At 36.4% G+C, this 17995-nt stretch overlaps 1 long non-coding RNA gene across 1 annotated transcript; it reads left to right on the top strand.

Annotated features, from left to right (window-relative positions):
* The first annotated feature begins 262 nt into the window (after window positions 1-262).
* On the top strand, window positions 263-3684 carry LOC127866578 (uncharacterized). Its single transcript, XR_008043041.1, has 3 exons — window positions 263-393; window positions 627-719; window positions 3593-3684. It is a non-coding gene; the product is annotated as an uncharacterized LOC127866578 (long non-coding RNA).
* The last annotated feature ends 14311 nt before the right edge of the window (window positions 3685-17995 follow it).

Below are 17995 nucleotides of genomic sequence, written 5' to 3'. Positions count from 1 at the left end.
ACCGTAACTCATCTTACTTTTCAGGTTACAATATACTAAATACTCGTTTGGTAGCACTATACAGTTTTGAGCCTTAGTGTCGAATTGGCAGGGGAGAAATTTCTAATAAATAGGGATACAATAAAACTGAGCAGCAATAATAGTGTTTTACAAGTTTAAAGTATCAGATTTGAGTGGTGGTGGTTTGAAATGCATGCTTAGTGAATTCGAAAATGTGTCCAGTGCCTAGCCAGTGTGTCTGCTGGGCAGTCATGGTCATGAGATACGTACATGCTGGTTTCTAGCTCCGAAGGCTAATTTTGCATGAATTTTAAAGGTGCCTCCACTCAACTGAATTTCTGCAAAAAACCGCGTGGATGACCCTAGGATTCTTCGGTGTCGGTCAAATATCTGGTTAGTGATGCAGTAAAGCAGAAAGTGTTTAATGAACTGGCATTTGCAGTTTAGTGGTAAATTTGTGTTGAAAATCACAGAAATGGCCTCGAAAACAGGTGACATTCAGACCCCTAAATTGGCTGATTTTCCATGATAAAAATATACAGCAAGTGGGTGTACCATGGCTATCCATGTATTTTCTGGAAGACATACCCGCAACAATACTGAAGATATGTTTTGTATGATTTCAGGTGTAGACGTTGTGTTAGCTGTGAGGACGGACAGTGCCCCCACCCCGGCAGCCAGTAGCCGATTTGTGAAAAACTGTAGTGTGCCCCCTTAAGGTAAAGTGTCAATTTTTCAAGTCCTGTCAAAAACATTTAATTGCATTTAAAAATGTTGCTGAACATGTCAGCATTTTATTTTCGACAATATTTCCAATCGAAAAACACTAACACCAGCATACTAAGGGCTCAAACAAAGGGAGGTAACTCAATGTCTGGTATTGGCAATTTTTTATTTATGCACATTAATGGATCTTTACAAGTTTTATTGACCATATTTACCAATTTACAACTGCTTACAAAGATTATTGTGCTAAAGCGAGAGTCCAATAGTGAAATGTAAGGTTTTTCCGGGGGGAAAATGGACAAAAACAGCATTAATATCCATACTTGTTTGCATTTTCAGTCATAGCTTATGGCCAGTGCATTTTATGCAAGTGTCCCTTCTTTTCACACAGTTCAACGGTTAAAAAACCTTGTAGAACAAAAGTCTGGAGGTGCAGGTGCAGCAGGTGCTTGTCGGTTATGGGTGGGTGAGCATGACCGCTATGGATATGGGGTGCTGCGAGCCACAGTGGCCGGCAAGCGCATACATTTCCTCGCAAACCGGCTTGCGTTCTTTTTGCACTTCTTGGGTACAATGATTTTGACAGACACAATGAATGTTTCACATATATGTCACAACAAAACGTGCATTAAGGTGGAACATTTGTCGTATGAGCCCCAATCGGTGAATAATTCTCGAAAAAAGTGCTTGGCGACAAGAGTGTGCACTGGTCATCATGGTTACCCGAAGTGTATTATGTGAAAGGTAACTGGTTTGTTGATCACTGTTTACATTGTTTTAAATCTCTGATTTCTTGTTTTTGTTTCTAGTTAAGATTGTTCTTTGTCAATCTGCACATTGCAAACAGATCTAATAACTTATTCCATAACTATGGTCCCCAGCTGAAGATGATGGCTGAGATGAATACAGTGAGTCTTTCAGTAGTGGAAGGTTTGAAACCCGTTTTCGCAAAAAGTATCTGGTTTGCTTATATTGAAAGGATTCCTTTCTGCGTGAATGATAAGTGCTCCGTTTGTCAATATGTTGTAAATTCCTGTACATCTGTGAATGCTGTTTTACTTTAATACCGACAGTGCGAGCCAAAATAAACGTGGCTCTGCCTTTTCCAAGTGTTCGAGAATGGGTTGCTGAATGGCATAGGCCGGAAAAATTCCTTTTCCAACATGTGAATTTTGGGGCATAGTTGAAAATTGTCGAGTGCAAACTCTCACATCTGTTTGCATTGTACAGATTGCTTACATATTGCAGTGTTTCGGTATCAAAAGTACTTGATATAGTGTCTTTGAGACGGCTGCTATCCGTATTCGAAAGATGAAGGTGCTGTCCGTATGGCAAATGTTTTACGCTGTACTTTCGAATGCTTGACATGTGGTGCTGGCACACGGTAGACGCTTTTGAGCACTTTGAATGATCGTTGCTGAAACACGGAATTATGTTAGCAAGAGCCTGTGAACTTCTTGTTATAAAGTAATTGCTATCGTTTGATTTTATTGTCTTTAAATTTTGAAGTTCCATTCGCACACGTGTTCGAACACCACTGGCAAGCATTTTTATGTAGTTTGTTTTGTCCTGTGTGCCCAACATTTTTAATCCAGTTTAATCCAGAAAATACTTTTTTTGTATGTGCAAAGGTTTGTTTAATCCCATCTGATAAGTGCCAAGGTTCTTGTTTTTCCCTGTGCTGTATCTATTTTTGTTAATTTTTAAGATTGGCCAGTGGTCATCTCTATAACTTTTGGATTACCTCCCTTTCATTGGGAGATATTGTCATTTTAGTCCATTGTGGCAGCCAAAGCCATGTTTAATCAAATGTTTACATTACTCAAAGTACTGTGCTTGTTTGTAGAAGAAAATTCAGTGGTAGGTTTGCATAAGAAAAGGTAAATCATGTAATTAAATGGGCTTTTTTAAATGAAAATATGTAAAAACTTTCAAAATATTTACCTTTTTGCTATGCTTTTTGAGGATTTTTCAGCACCAATGCATTGATCAGAAGTGTTTGGCTGTTAATTATCATTTGGACATCATTTTTTAAATGATTGGGTACAAAAATGCAGTGTTTATTGAAATTTGCTTGCAAACATAATGCAATTTCTGGCTCAGTAGTACAGTCTGCAGATAGTGGGAAACAGTGCTGAAAATGACCAAATTATCATGTGTAGAAAACAAGGCATAAAAAATACACGAGTCGTCCCAGGATTTTAAAATTTATTGTACACACTCATATATGAGTAAACCTCATGAAAATAGTCAACTTTCCTGATTCTACCATAGTATGGTGTTTCTTAAGGTAGCACTATACAGTTTTGAGCCTTAGTGTCGAATTGGCAGGGGAGAAATTTCTAATAAATAAGGATACAATAAAACTGAGCAGCAATAATAGTGTTTTACAAGTTTAAAGTATCAGATTTGAGTGGTGGTGGTTTGAAATGCATGCTTAGTGAATTCGAAAATGTGTCCAGTGCCTAGCCAGTGTGTCTGCTGGGCAGTCAAGGTCATGAGATACGTACATGCTGGTTTCTAGCTCCGAAGGCTAATTTTGCATGAATTTTAAAGGTGCCTCCACTCAACTGAATTTCTGCAAAAAACCGCGTGGATGACCCTAGGATTCTTCGGTGTCGGTCAAATATCTGGTTAGTGATGCAGTAAAGCAGAAAGTGTTTAATGAACTGGCATTTGCAGTTTAGTGGTAAATTTGTGTTGAAAATCACAGAAATGGCCTCGAAAACAGGTGACATTCAGACCCCTAAATTGGCTGATTTTCCATGATAAAAATATACAGCAAATGGGTGCACCATGGCTATCCATGTATTTTCTGGAAGACATACCCGCAACAATACTGAAGATATGTTTTGTATGATTTCAGGTGTAGACGTTGTGTTAGCTGTGAGGACGGACAGTGCCCCCACCCCGGCAGCCAGTAGCCGATTTGTGAAAAACTGTAGTGTGCCCCCTTTCATGTAGGGCTGTACTCTCTAAAAAAATATCATAGTTGACACGAAGGCATGTTTTACATCTTAAACTATTGTTCGGGTTTTATCTTTCGGAGATAATGGTAGGGCATTAATAGGTGTTCACGACCGAATCCCTGAAATATGATAAACTTGGAGACTTTAGTAAAGCCTTGCACTGAAAAAGGTTACATTCCACTAAGAAACGGCCGAAAAAAAAGTTGCAAAAACAGTCGATTTTGATTAGCGTCAAGTTCTTTTTGGTTTGAACATGACATATCTTTTTTATTGCATAAATCGATTCCGCTTAGAATGGTCTTTAAGAAAAGGTAAGGTTATGGGGGTCTCTATGTGCAAAATGTTGCATTTATTTTCGCTCAAAGTTATCGCTTTTACATTGAATTATATAGGGAAACTATTTAGTATATTGTGAAATTCATACAATTATGAAAATATAAAACGATGAGCGGGGTTGGGAGGTGGGACTAACCGACAGCAGGTAAGAATTTAATAATTAAAATTAATTTTATTTTTAGAAAATTTGTTTTCATGTCATAAATACATTCCTGCTATCCCTAGCTGATTTTGTAGCTGTGGCGGGAGGTTCTCGTTATATTTTCCCATCACAGCAAAAACCCATAATCAGGTTTTTCAGCCAGAGATATCGTGGCATCGGGTAATTTCGACGTAGGGGTATTTTCGACGATTGCGCATTTTCCGGTGTAAACATGCGTACCGCGCATGCTCGACGGAAGTCACGTGTTATTTACATTGACTATAGACCAGTTGAATGGTATTGTTTACATTCGGGATTTTCCGCGCATGCGCACTGGCTGGTTGGCAAAAAACACTGGTTACAATAACGTAAAATATGTATACATGTCTTTTGTTTAGTCAATAAAACGATACAAAAATCCGAAATAAACATTAAAACTGTTAAATAATAGTGCAAAAATATAATATTTAGTACCAATAAATGTATTTTCATCAATACAATTTCCTCTGTATAAAAAATACGAATTAGTTATTAACATCAGAGTAAACGTGGTCGGAAGACTAAAAACTGGCAATTCAACGAAACAAAACAATAAATATTCTTTCCTGTTCTTTGTGATAATAAGATTTTGGTAAATTATATTTCAAAGATAATAGCACATACATTAATTTGATTATAATTATAAGTGGTGTAGATATTATTATTGTTCATAAGTGAGCGAAAATGTAAGAGGGGCATTTAATCAATTATAAAACGAAGCCCTAAGAGCGGAATATATTATAATTTATAAACATTGTAGTAGTTTTATTTTCCATTAAATGAATTACCGTTTCGTTTCCATCGAATGACAATATCATAAAGTTTAGCATACATATGAAAAACAAGAACTGCATATTAAGCAAATTGAACTGTCTGCGTGCACTCTCTTTACTGGTGATAAGGAGTGATAACAATTTAGCATTATATGATAAATAAATCTATATATTAATATATTTTACGCATTTTTTTACCCTTTTGTTGTTTGCTTGTTTTCATGATGTCATTTCGTACACTACAGAAACGTACAATCTTAACACGTAATAGCCGAGTTTACATTTGCCGGTACTCGTTAAATACGTTAATTGTGTAGCAGTGAAATTGCACAATATTTTTAATTTATAGTTATTAACACTCTGTTATTATGATTAAACAGGCTAATATATACATACACTAGTTCCTGTTAATCCATTTCGGACAAATATCTTCATTTTTTATAATATGTTAAAATATTTTATTAAAGCAACTGTTTCGTATTTTGGCTTTACAATTTTGCTTAGATGATCGCTCAATATACCAAGAGATGACATGGAGGTATCATAAATTGTGTTTAATGACCAGACACGTGTATGCCACATGTGGTTTATGCAGGGACTCAAGAATAGGTCCCTGGATTTATGACACCATGTGTTTTTTGTAATTGTTTGGACAGTATCCGATCATAACGAGATAATCGCTTTGATGAACAAAGGTGCAATAAAACACCGGGTTTAAAACGCTGAAACAAAGAGTGTCAAAATTGGTGTGAATAATTAAATAAAAACAATTACATTTATCAAGAGAATTTATTGAATGTATAACAAGGCAAGTTTTTACAGGCATATATGTTCAAATCAGTTACTATATGTTGCGTACATAAAGTCTATCTATTTGCTGTTTGTTTACATTCTTATTTGTTTTCGTTCATTAAATTTGATTTATTCTGAAAGAATTTCAATATCAGATAATTTTTTATCTAAAAAATGGTCGCGAAGATGTGCCAAGTAGAGATTTTTATGGTAACCACATACCGCGCTCGTATATTGTGTTCCACTCCCGAAGTTCGTTTATAGTAAAAACAAATAATAACAACAATATAATCGTTCCAAAAATGCATTTCCTTGCACGCTTATGTTTTATTCAGACATAGTTAGTAAAATTATGTTTGATATAGTGCATGATTATCAATAAAAACGGTGATTATTTCAACCTTCTCTATATGCGCTTATATGAATTTCACCTCTTTTTGCCAACAAGTGGGCGGAGTCTAATATTTGCAGGTGCGCGTGACGTCACTCGTCAACTGGCCTATACATAGCTCCATCAACGATGACCTAATTTACCATTTCATGGCTATACGGACGGTAAATTAACATACTTTTGTTCAAATATGGTGCTTTTCATTCCTTTCAGCTAATCCCTAAATATCACCATTCATGAATAAAGTTTTACTTTATTTAACAACAACTTAATTTTTGACAGTTCGTCTGCTTCACTCGTCATACATACCATAGTATTCACGTGATATTCATTTGAACCTGTAGTATACTGTTAAACATAAAAAAACGTGTAATAAGTTATGCGGGTCTTTACGTCGTTTTTATTGTTAATTAAGATATTTAATCAATAAAGAAACTGTATTTGGCACTTAAATAAACAGTTACATATATATATTGTAGCATAAGGGTCCTTCTAGAGGCCCTTACAGGAGGTATGACCCTGGGGATTTGACAGAAGCATACCAGGCTGTGGTAGAGGATGGGATTTCAGTGGAAAAAGCTGCAAAGATGTTCGCGGTGCCCATAACCACTTTAAAAGATCGGGTTAAGGGCAGGGTTGACATAGACGTCTTAAGATCTGGGCCGCACACTTTGTTCACTCTAGATCAAGAGGCATTTTTAGCTAGCCATTTGCAAACAATGGCTGAAGTAGGCTACGGCTACTCACGCCAGGAAACACTCAATTTGGCATCTGACTACGCTGTACACCTAGGAATAAAACAGAAAGCTCAAACCTTAGGATTTGACTGTTTTTATGGCTTCATGTCCAGATGGCCAAATTTGAAGTTGAACAAGCCTAAAAGTCTTGAACTATCACGTGCCATGTCTGCTAATCCAATTTCGATCAACAATTACTTTTATGAACCGACAAACATAATGACTAAATATGACTTAACAATCAAACCTGAATGTATTTTCAGAGAAAGGACTGAATGTTGAACATTATCCACCAAAAATTGTTTCTGGAAAATTATGCAAAACCCAGGCAGTTACATCTGGAAAGTCAAAAAATGTTACTTTGATTGGATGTGTTAGTGGTGTCGGACATCAAATACCACCTTATTTTGTGTTTCCAGGTAAGCGTATGTTGGACTCCCTTTTAGCAGGAGCTACCCCTGGAGCAGCAGGCACAGTCACAGAAAACTGATGGTCAAATAATGTCATATTTGACCATTACATTAAAAATCATTTGTTGAAGTATTTGCCAGATAGATACAGTGGTTATGTTCTGATATTATATGATGGTCACAAGAGTCACGTACCTTTGCCATTGATTGAATGAGCAAAAAAAGAACACATAATTCTGTGTGTTTTGCCCCCTCACTGTAGTCATCTGTTACAGCCCTTAGATGTCAGTTGCTATGGGCGCCTAGATCAAGCCTGGAATTCTGCCTGCCATTGACACATAAGAGGAAGGGGTGGTAATGCCATCACGCGGTATGAAGCGTTTGCGCGTGCTTGCAGAGCGTACACAAGTACCCTGACTGCCTCAAATATTCAGGCAGCTTTGAGAAAGTCGGGTGTATTTCCCTTAAATCCAAATGTGATAAGCCCCTTGGATCTGGCTCCATCAACAGCTTTCAAAAATAACAACTCGACTCAATCTGTTCCTGAAAAATCAGATGAATCATTTTTTCAAACAAAAGGTGGTCAAATTTTAAAACATGTTCGACAGAAAAAGCCAAGGAATACTCTTAGTAAAGTTGTGGGAGCTATAACAGAATCGCCAGTTGTTGGCGCAATAAAGCTTCACTTGAAGTCATAGAGCAAACAGTGTACAGATGTCACAGATGTCTCTTCCGCTGTACCCGGTACCTCCGGCCTTCAGGTGAAACGAAAGCAGCCCCCAGTTGAAGAGGTGGTCAGCTCTGATTCAGTTGACAGTGACATTGCAGAGTCTGAATAGTGCATTATGTGCAAGCTCTTCTATCCCCCTTGCACTGACACAAAGCTTTCATTCATTAACATTGTCAAGTGGGGATGTTGTGATTTGTGTCAAGGATGGGTACATTTGACATTTTGTACGCAAATCAAAGTACTAAGGCGGGGTGACTCTTTCCTTTGCCCTAAGTGTACTTCTGAAGATTAATAAAATAGACAGCTGACATAAATAAAACTGTAAATAAGTTCTTAAAGCTGTTAATTACTGTTCATACTAGTTAAATACAGTTTAAATATGTTCATTATTTAATTGGACCATACCCCTTATCTTTGTTGAAGAGTATGGAACTATTTACTATAATTGCAACACGACCGTCAAAAATACCCCACCCGATACGCAGAACACAACCGGTGAGTATCGGACATTTTTCTCTATTGTAAACACGTAGACAACTCTTCTGATTAAGGTTTTTATAAAAATCTATTTAAAACAAATTTGTTTATCAAAATATCCATGACTTTCATATTTATCTGCATCATTTATATTGCCATTTGTTGAAAAATCGTTACATCGTCGAAAATACCCCACACCAGGATAGTAGAAATGTGTCCGCATACAATCTTCGTTAGTACAGTATTGTACTTAGTTTCTGAATAGGACTAGTACATTTACGCCATGGAAGAAACTACCGTTTGAGCAACCACAAGAGGACCCAACATATATAAATTGTCCTTTTGACACTCAAGAGAACGAAGATAGAATGAGGAAAAGGTGGTCGGATTCCTCCAAAAAGTAGCTTGAAGCACTCCAGAAAGTGGAACATTATTAATATACGCCCACGAAGCCGAAATGGCTCTTAATTCACGCGGTCTGATCTTAAAAAGGGATAAATCCCTAGATGAGAGAGATGAATACACCTTCTTAATAGTCGAGGCCTTTTGGCGTGCATCATCCTCTTATCCATATATATACTCATACCAAGTTTCAATGAAATCCGCCAAAGCACTTCCAAGATATGGCTCCGGACACAAAAAAGCATTTTTCCAAGATACAAAGGGCCATAACTCTGTTATTAACTGATGGTGTACAATGCAATTAGGCTTGCATCATCCTCTTATCCATATATATACTCATACCAAGTTTCATTGAAATCCGTCAAAGCACTTCCAAGATATGGCTCTGGACACAAAAGTGACACTCAAAAAGGCATTTTTCAAGATACAAAGGGCCATAACTCCTTTATTATCCAATGGTGTACAATGCCATTTGGCGTGCATCATCCTCTATCCAAGCACTTCCAAGATATGGCTTCGGACACAAAAAAAACATTTTTCCAAGATACAAAAGGCCTTAACTCTGTTATTAACATATGGTGTACAATGCCATTAGGCGTGCATCATCCTCTTGTCCATATATATACTCATACCAAGTTTCATTGAAATCGGCCAAAGCACTTCCAAGATATGGCTTCGGACACAAAAGTGCCGGACGGACGGACGGACGGAAAGACGAAGGAGAGACGGACGATCGGACAACGCCAAAACAATATCCCTCCGCCTATGGCGGGGGATAAAAATGAGCTGAACTGAAGTACATGAAAACAATTACATGGCCCTTTTTATAGTTATAACCACAAATCTACGTTGCTACTAAATATAATACTTTGCGACCCACTACAGATGTATAATACCCTGTTATAAATATTATTATATTATTACATAAAAACGGTCATTTTCGTGTTCGAACTTATGTCGATTTCCCAATCAATTATATATAATTATTTGAAGACTGTTGTCATCGTAATTATTATTATGTATAAATGAATAAATGTTTGGTGACTTTAACAGGTGATTTTAACATTTCACCTCATTTGTGCAAAAAGGTGCCATGTGACATTGAAATTAGAAGGCACGTGGTACCTTTTTGCACTAATGGAGCGATTTTATCAATAAATGTAATTCTGTTATTTAATACAAGTCGAAACTCAACTATGAAAGGCTTATTTATGCAACCTTAACGGCCTTGTTGAATGAAGTCTAATATTGTTACATTTTCCCTTGATAGACATCTGTTCACAGGGCTTTCCTTAGACCTCAAATCTCAAGAGTCAATGACTCTTAGGACCAAATTTTCAAGAGTCAAAATCAAATTTGTAAGAGTCATAATTTTAACGCAGGAGAGTCAACAATCTTTTGTACTTTAAGCACATTACTGAGATATAATATATAAAAAGCAACAAATTTACAAATATCTAAACATTTATTTCTATATTCCAGTCAATAAAAGAGATAATGTTAAACATACATTGTGACCAACATTGTGAGCATAGTGAAATCAATACGAAAAAAACACTCGCACTTGTAGTGACATAATATATATCAGGGGTGTCAATCGTCCCAAATTCGACATACGGAAAATTAAGCAGAGATTCAGAGACCGTAGGATAAAGGGAATAGAGGACAGAGCCCCTCGAGCTCTTGCTTATTGTTATTCTTTATTTTCTTTCTAAGTGCAATTTTTTGTGAGAACAATGCGAAATTTTATCAATCAGACCATCCGTAACACCGCATGTGTATTCGTCATTCTATAAAAAATGTTATCAAGATCGTTGGAAATAAATTAAAATCGACGAACCATACCGTATCCGAAAACGACTGTCCGAAAACAGGTAGAGATACGTCGTTTGCCAATGAAATAAAATGTGTTTTGTTTGTCTGCAGAAAATGAAAGCCAGTAATAACTAATAAGTAACCTAGCAAATACGCAATTAATATATAATTCGGTTGACATATTGTTTTAAGTATGATATTGCAGTGCTTTACTTTGCTTATAGATAATTTAAAAATGGCGGACATTAGCAACCTGCGTAGAATGGTACGGTTTTCAGAAAGTAGCGAAGATGTTTCGTCAGTTACTGCTCATGTCAGTGCCAGCCGATTACCATCAAAATACCTCTTTAAACTAACTAATCGGATTTACATTTAGAGTTCACTTTAGCATACGTTTACTTTCGTATCCGATACTGTCATACTTATCTTAAATTCCTATGATAGAAATTTACCTATTATGCTACACATACCGTGTACCGGTATCTATCGATAAAATTGCGAACATATTTATATTTTTGTACATTTCCATGTTTAAAAGTGAATCAGACACTTAGTTTTGATGTCTTATCAACAAATGTGACAATCAAATAAAAATATTGTAAAATTTATTTTGATTTTTCGAATTCGGCCGTCTGGGGTATAGGGCCTTTTAGAATGGTGGTGTGACCCGAAGCATGAACACTAGACGCACATTGAAATATATAATGGAAACCCTAAAGCTTTGCCTGCAGTTAGCTGTATGTTCTACTTTATTTACAGAAACAGCATGAAGAACGTACGTCTATCACTGCTCTACTGTTATCTCCTTTTCACACGAGTACAAGTTGGCACTTTCGACCCGAGGGAGTTCAAATCATTTGTAGAAACATCAGATTTGAAGGAATTGTGTCCGTATTCAGTATTGTGTGGGCAAAATCCTTCAGCTCAATTTCAGAATACAGATGATTACAAATTGCGCAGATCTTGCTGAATGTCCTTTTCTCGTGGTACTGACTGTGGTTTGCGAGGCGACTGTTGCTCTAACGAGCGTGACGAATATTAAACAGGAGAATATGATAACATGATTTGTCGGCACTTATTTGACACATACTATTTTGCCCTAACAGAAAGCGTAAGACATTTTTAAGATATTTCACAGCATTTTAGAATAGTAATTAAATGTGACAGTTTAGGCGAAATAGAGCAAAATGTTAACGGTAATTGTGAGCAAAGTTCACCAGATATAAAAAGACCATTCAAACCAGTGTTTTCATATCTGACGAGGGAGATCTAAAACGAAATGTTTTATTTATTTTCCGACATTTTTTCAAATGGCTTCACTACATTTTAATTGTTAATCTTTAGAATGTTTGTACATTTTAAAATTTAATTCATAATTAGAAATATCACACCAGATTCAATTAGTTAGTTTAAACCTATTTATTTTAGCTCGATTGCATCGAAAGCCTAGGGCTTATATAAACGCTCTCGAGTCCGTTTCCTGGGCCTAGAACCAGTACTTGGTGTCTTTGGGGGATCTAAAGAACGCTCCCACGGTGGGAATCGAACCCGTGACCTCCCGGTCGCTAGGCGGACACCAAATCCATTACACCACGGCGACCTGCAAAATTCAATTAGTTACACTATAGCCACGTTCAATAACATGACAATACGACGTTCTAAATCGTTCTAAATACGTATGGTACACCAAAAAAAACAGGTATACAAAATAATAAAAAAGATATGAAATAAGAAATTTATTGTTTTTTTTTCAGTCCCCTACCGCTGAAAACGGCGGGGACTTATGGTTTGCGCTCTATCAGTCTGTCAGTCCGTCACATTCTCTGGATCCTGCGATAACTTGCAAAGTACTTAATAATTTTTCATGAAACTTAAACATGGCTAGATGGCAACATGGAGATCATGGATGTCATTTCATTTTGTTCATAGGTCATAAATTAGTGTTAAGCATAGAAATTATTTATTTATTATTACGCTTCTTTTTCATTTGTTTATCTTTAAATACGACGTTTGCCATCGGCCGCTATATTGTTGGCAGACGACAATATAAACGAATGAATGACCCAATATTATGTGTGAGCGAACTCAATGTTGATTGGCCAGCTACCACGCGCGCTTCAATAACAATAAGGTCAAGCGATGGCTCATGTTCTGGTGCAGACCGGTTTTCGTTTATTGTTCAGTTGCGAACACTTTCATGGAAACAAAGAGAACACTTTAGAAAACCAGTCTGTATTTAAATGGCGGATGTTTTCAATGCAATTTTACGAGATTTTAGCATTTTCGCAAATCAGATTTTTTTGAGCCAAATTCTCAATATTTTCGCAAATGGCTCAAAGGGCGAACGACAGCGCGAGCCCTGGTGTTGCTAAGGCAACACATAATCTAGAATTATTGCAAAATTGTCATATTTTCTGGATTCTGCGATAACCTTAAAAAGTACTCAATATTTTTAAAAGAAACCAGAGACATGCATAGATGGCAATGTGGAGATCATGCACGTTATTTTCTTAAGTTCCTGTGCCATAAATTATGGTTGCTATGGCAAACAATCAGTAAAATTATTGCAAAATTTGTAATTTTCTGAATCCTGTGATAACTTTAAACTGCCCAATATTTTTTTCATGAAACTTAAAATATGAATAGACGGTAAAATGGAGATTATGCACATAACATGTATTTTATTTTGTTTCTCGGACAAGAAAGTCTTTCAATTTTGGTTCCATTTAATGTAACAAATACCTCTTCCGGTACGGGACTAATATTATTGCTTGGCAATAGTGTTGTTGTCTGATGGTTTAACCAACACCGACACATCTATCGGTCATACGACGACTTTCGTCCAACTTGTCATGTCAGAGGAAGACCCTAGGTGTGCCTTCTAGCATAATTAGCCGCGTCACGGGAAAGGACTTAAAAGCGATTGCGACCAGTTTGGATCCAGATCAGCCTGCGCTTTTCAAGCATAGTCTGATCAGGATTCAAAATGCTCGCTTATCATCTGTGTTTTATTGACTGAATATCGAAAAGTTTGGATCCTGATCAGACTGCGCTTAAAAAGCGCATTCTGATCTGGATCCTAACTGGTCGCAGTCGCCTTCAGGTCGCTTTTCGCGTGACGCGGCTCAATTGTATTATAGATGACTGCCAAAACTAGTAGTGTACTTCTGGTTGGAGCTATAAACTGGACTCTAGTAAAGATAGAGAACACACTCTATTTGAAATAGAGAACAGTTACCTCTTACTTTCAGTTTGGTGTATGCCATAATACAAAACAGATAGAGAACATTCACTCGAACGTTTACTATCTATTACTTAATGTCATGTATTTAGCGGTCGGCTATCTATATAATAATTATGTGACGTTATAATGTGAATTACGTGCCTGACTGGTAGTCACTTAAATACTGATATACATGCCCATGTACAATACATGTACTGTAAAGATAAATTACTTTTAACGCACATCAATCGAGCAGGCTTCAAACGTATGACGTCACTTTGTTAAAGCATGTTTGTTTCCCACGCATTATAATACGTTTATTTTATTTAAAAAGGCATGAGCTTTATTTAATATTCTACTTATTATGATTGAAAACGGGCATTTATTATAAAATGCCATAAAAAAATATAAAAATAGAACAGGCACTTTACAGAAAGGCATAATGGGTGGTAAAAACACGCCACACGTATATACACATACAAAAACATGAATTTGAATGTGATGACGGCGGGAAAAACACGCCCAAAATAAGTATAAAAGAAAAATATTTGATGTGTATAACAGAAAATAAGAAACGAATGTGTTTTACACACAGGTAAAAACATACATAGTACGGGAGTAAAACCTTATGGCGGAGAAGGGGTGGAGGTGGGTTGTTAATTTCGACCATATTGGATGCCACGTTAGTCAAGAAGGATCCAAAAGGGCCACAATGGCCAACACTGAATTTGATTGGTCAAAAGAGCCCATGTGACCCCACACTGAGGTTATACACAAGTAATTAAATATAAGGCTTGAACCAATATAATGTTCAACAATTAAGAAATCGTACAATGACATAAAATCTTTTATGTGTGCATAAAATATTCTTTATGTATTGTCCTCGGTGGTAATGAAAAGGTCATAGACCGGACGGACTCGTATGACTTGAAGGAAAGAACAAACACAATATTGTTGATTGAAAACGGGCATTTATTATAAAATGCCATAAAAAAATATAAAAATAGAACAGGCACTTTACAGAAAGGCATAATGGGTGGTAAAAACACGCCACAAAGGGGACCGGAACGGGAACCCCGCCGCCCATGAAGTACGGGAGAGGACCGCAATTCGAAAAGGGGGTAGTTGCCCCTGAATGAATATAAACTTAGCCTTACGATTAAGGTCAGGTAATGTGAAAATTAAGGACAAATACGCATTATAAGCTTTGACTTGTAAAGAGCCCCTAGGCTTAAATCATCCATCTGCTAATTAATAACAAATTATAGAAGTAAATTAATTGAAAACAAAAGGATTGGTGTTTAACGATCACTAGCATAAGCATAACTTAATTATATGTGTATGCTCCATAAGAAAAACACTGCCAGAAAAAATCAGTGTTAATAAGAACTGCTTAACCTAATTGTCGACAAAATTGACTTAGACCTATACATGTATGTAAATAATTGGAGCTGCGACCTTAACCGGTCAGACATAAAACAACCAATATTTGTATAAAGTATAAGCACCAGTAAAAAAGGTGAAAGACTACCTGCAGCCTTTAACTGTCAGGGAGACATAACTTTTACAGCAAAACAACAAAAGACAAGTAAGAAGATGCACACTTAAAGGAGTAAGCAATCATGAAAAAAAAAAACACAAAAACCAAACATGTATCTGCGGCCTTTAACCGTCATACAACATAGGAGATATATCCAACAAATAATGGCTTTAATAAACAGCCTTGTTAAAAGGTGAAACGTTGCTTGCAGTCTAAAACTGTCAGGTAAACATAAATTGTACGGCAAAGCAACACACGATAAAATAAGACAATGTACCGGTTAAAGAGTAGGCAATCAATAATATAGTATAATCCCCGATCCGAGCGCTAAACCGCCAGACAACATAGGGGATATAAGCAACAGATACTTGCCTTAAACAGCAGCCTTATTAATAGATGAAAAATTACCTGCAGCCTTAAACTGTCAGGTAAACATAAATTGTAAAGCAAAGCAACGAAAATAAATATAAAAAAGATGTACCGGTAAAAAGTAAGCAATAATATAGAAAAACAATGGATCTGTGGCCCTAAACCATCATGCATAGGAGATATATACAACAGATATGGTCCTAAATACAGGCCTTTGTTATAAGTGAAAAATTACCTGTATCGATAAGAAAGTAAACAATAATCTGTTATACATGGAGCTGCGGCCTTAAACCAACAAGATGACCAAACAGATGTATACAACAGATTTTGGAATTAAGACCAAGTACAGGTACCTGTTAAGAGGTGAAAATGAATGTGCAACTTTAAACTATAAGGTTAACCTTAAATGTACAAGAACCTGACCAAGCAAAATATTAAAATGTAGTGGTTAAGTAGTAAGGTATCATGAACCCAGTGTAAAACAATGTAGGTGCTGCCTTTAACCATCAGACAACGTATTAAAAGTAATTAACACATATTGGCCTTAATAAAGGGTATTGGGAAAATTTTAAATACAATCTGCACCCTTTACCTATCCGGTAAATATAGATTGTACATCAAAACAACAAAAGTAAAAATATGTACCCATACAGGAGTAAGCAATCATATAGTAAAACAATGGAACTGCATTCTGAAAATATCAGACAATGAGATAAAAAAGACAAACATTGCCTTAATAACAGACCTTGGTAATAGGTAAAAGGTTACCTGCCGGGTTAAACTGTTGGTTAAACATAAACAGTCAAGCAACACAACAAAAGCAAATTAATAATTGTAACACATAAACAGGGAAAGCAATAATGTACCGTGTAGTACAACTATGGAGCTGTGGATTGGAACCGACAGACAACCAGCATTGGCATGAAGTGTAGGTACCAGTAAATGAGTGAAAGACCATTGGAACAATAAACTGTCAGTAAACATATATACATAATATGAAAAACCTTGATAAAAGTAAGATTTGGAATGTACTTGAAAAAGAGCGACCAATCAAAAAGTAATAAACAATTGGGCTGCAGATGTAAACTGGCAGACAGTTAAAGAGACATATACAACAAATACCAATAATCCAGAGGAATATCTGTGGGAATAACCATATGGAACAGCTCGGGTAACAAGCCCGTGATTTAAAACGTGAAAGAACTGGGCTAACGATTATCGCTTGTGAGTAAGCAAAGTAAAAAGGGTAATGGATTATGATGGAAAATATATATGTACTGGTTTTCGAGGACAAAACCTAGGAAACGTATTGATCTTATTTGGTGTGACTTAGTGGAGCATGATTATGTACATAGGAATGTGGCAGATCCCTGTGGGGCGACATTCCCTTTAACTCAGAGATATGAAAAACTAATATGCCCAACAGTAGCTTCAAAATCTTAGACCCAGAAGCATCTTTTGGGAGATGAAGATTATCGGGCAGAAGGCAATTTTATTCGTATAGTACGCCAACACACAGGTTTATGAACCCCAGGAGTGTCATCAGGGTATTAATCAAATGAATTGGTATTTTAACAAGTACCAATGGGAAAGATGTGTTGACACTAGAACTGTTAGAATAACTACCCGTAAAGATTGGCATATACGGTAAAATGGGCACATACCAATCAGAAAAACAGGGAAAATAAGTTAAAAACTTTGGTCATAAGAAATAGAAATAAGTTTAGTTAGAGGGGTAGAGTAAACCCCAACGATGCCTGACTGGGCAGAAATTAAAAGATAAATATATGCATGGCATGTCCAGATATCTGAATCAGACGGAACATGTAAGAAGTACAAGCATGACCTGATCTGGTTCCCAACTTAGGTAAAATAGCTCCTTTGTAGAGAGCTATAGTATCAATATCAGCCTAAACTGAATAACTAAAATCCTGCAGAATATTGAAAAATATAAGCATGGACTGAACTGAAAAACTAAAATCATGCATAAATTTAGTTCCTTTGTAGAGAACTATATCCTCAATATCGTCCTGAACGGAATAACTAAAATCAGGAAGAATACTGAAAAATATAAGCAAGGGTTGCATAAAACAAAGTTCCTTCGTAGAGAACCATAACATCAAT

Source organism: Dreissena polymorpha, chromosome 1, assembly GCF_020536995.1.
Source record: "Dreissena polymorpha isolate Duluth1 chromosome 1, UMN_Dpol_1.0, whole genome shotgun sequence".
NCBI classification, from domain to species: Eukaryota; Metazoa; Mollusca; class Bivalvia; order Myida; family Dreissenidae; genus Dreissena; species Dreissena polymorpha.
Note: the sequence above shows the minus strand (reverse complement) of the source record. Positions and strands in the feature narration are given on the sequence as shown.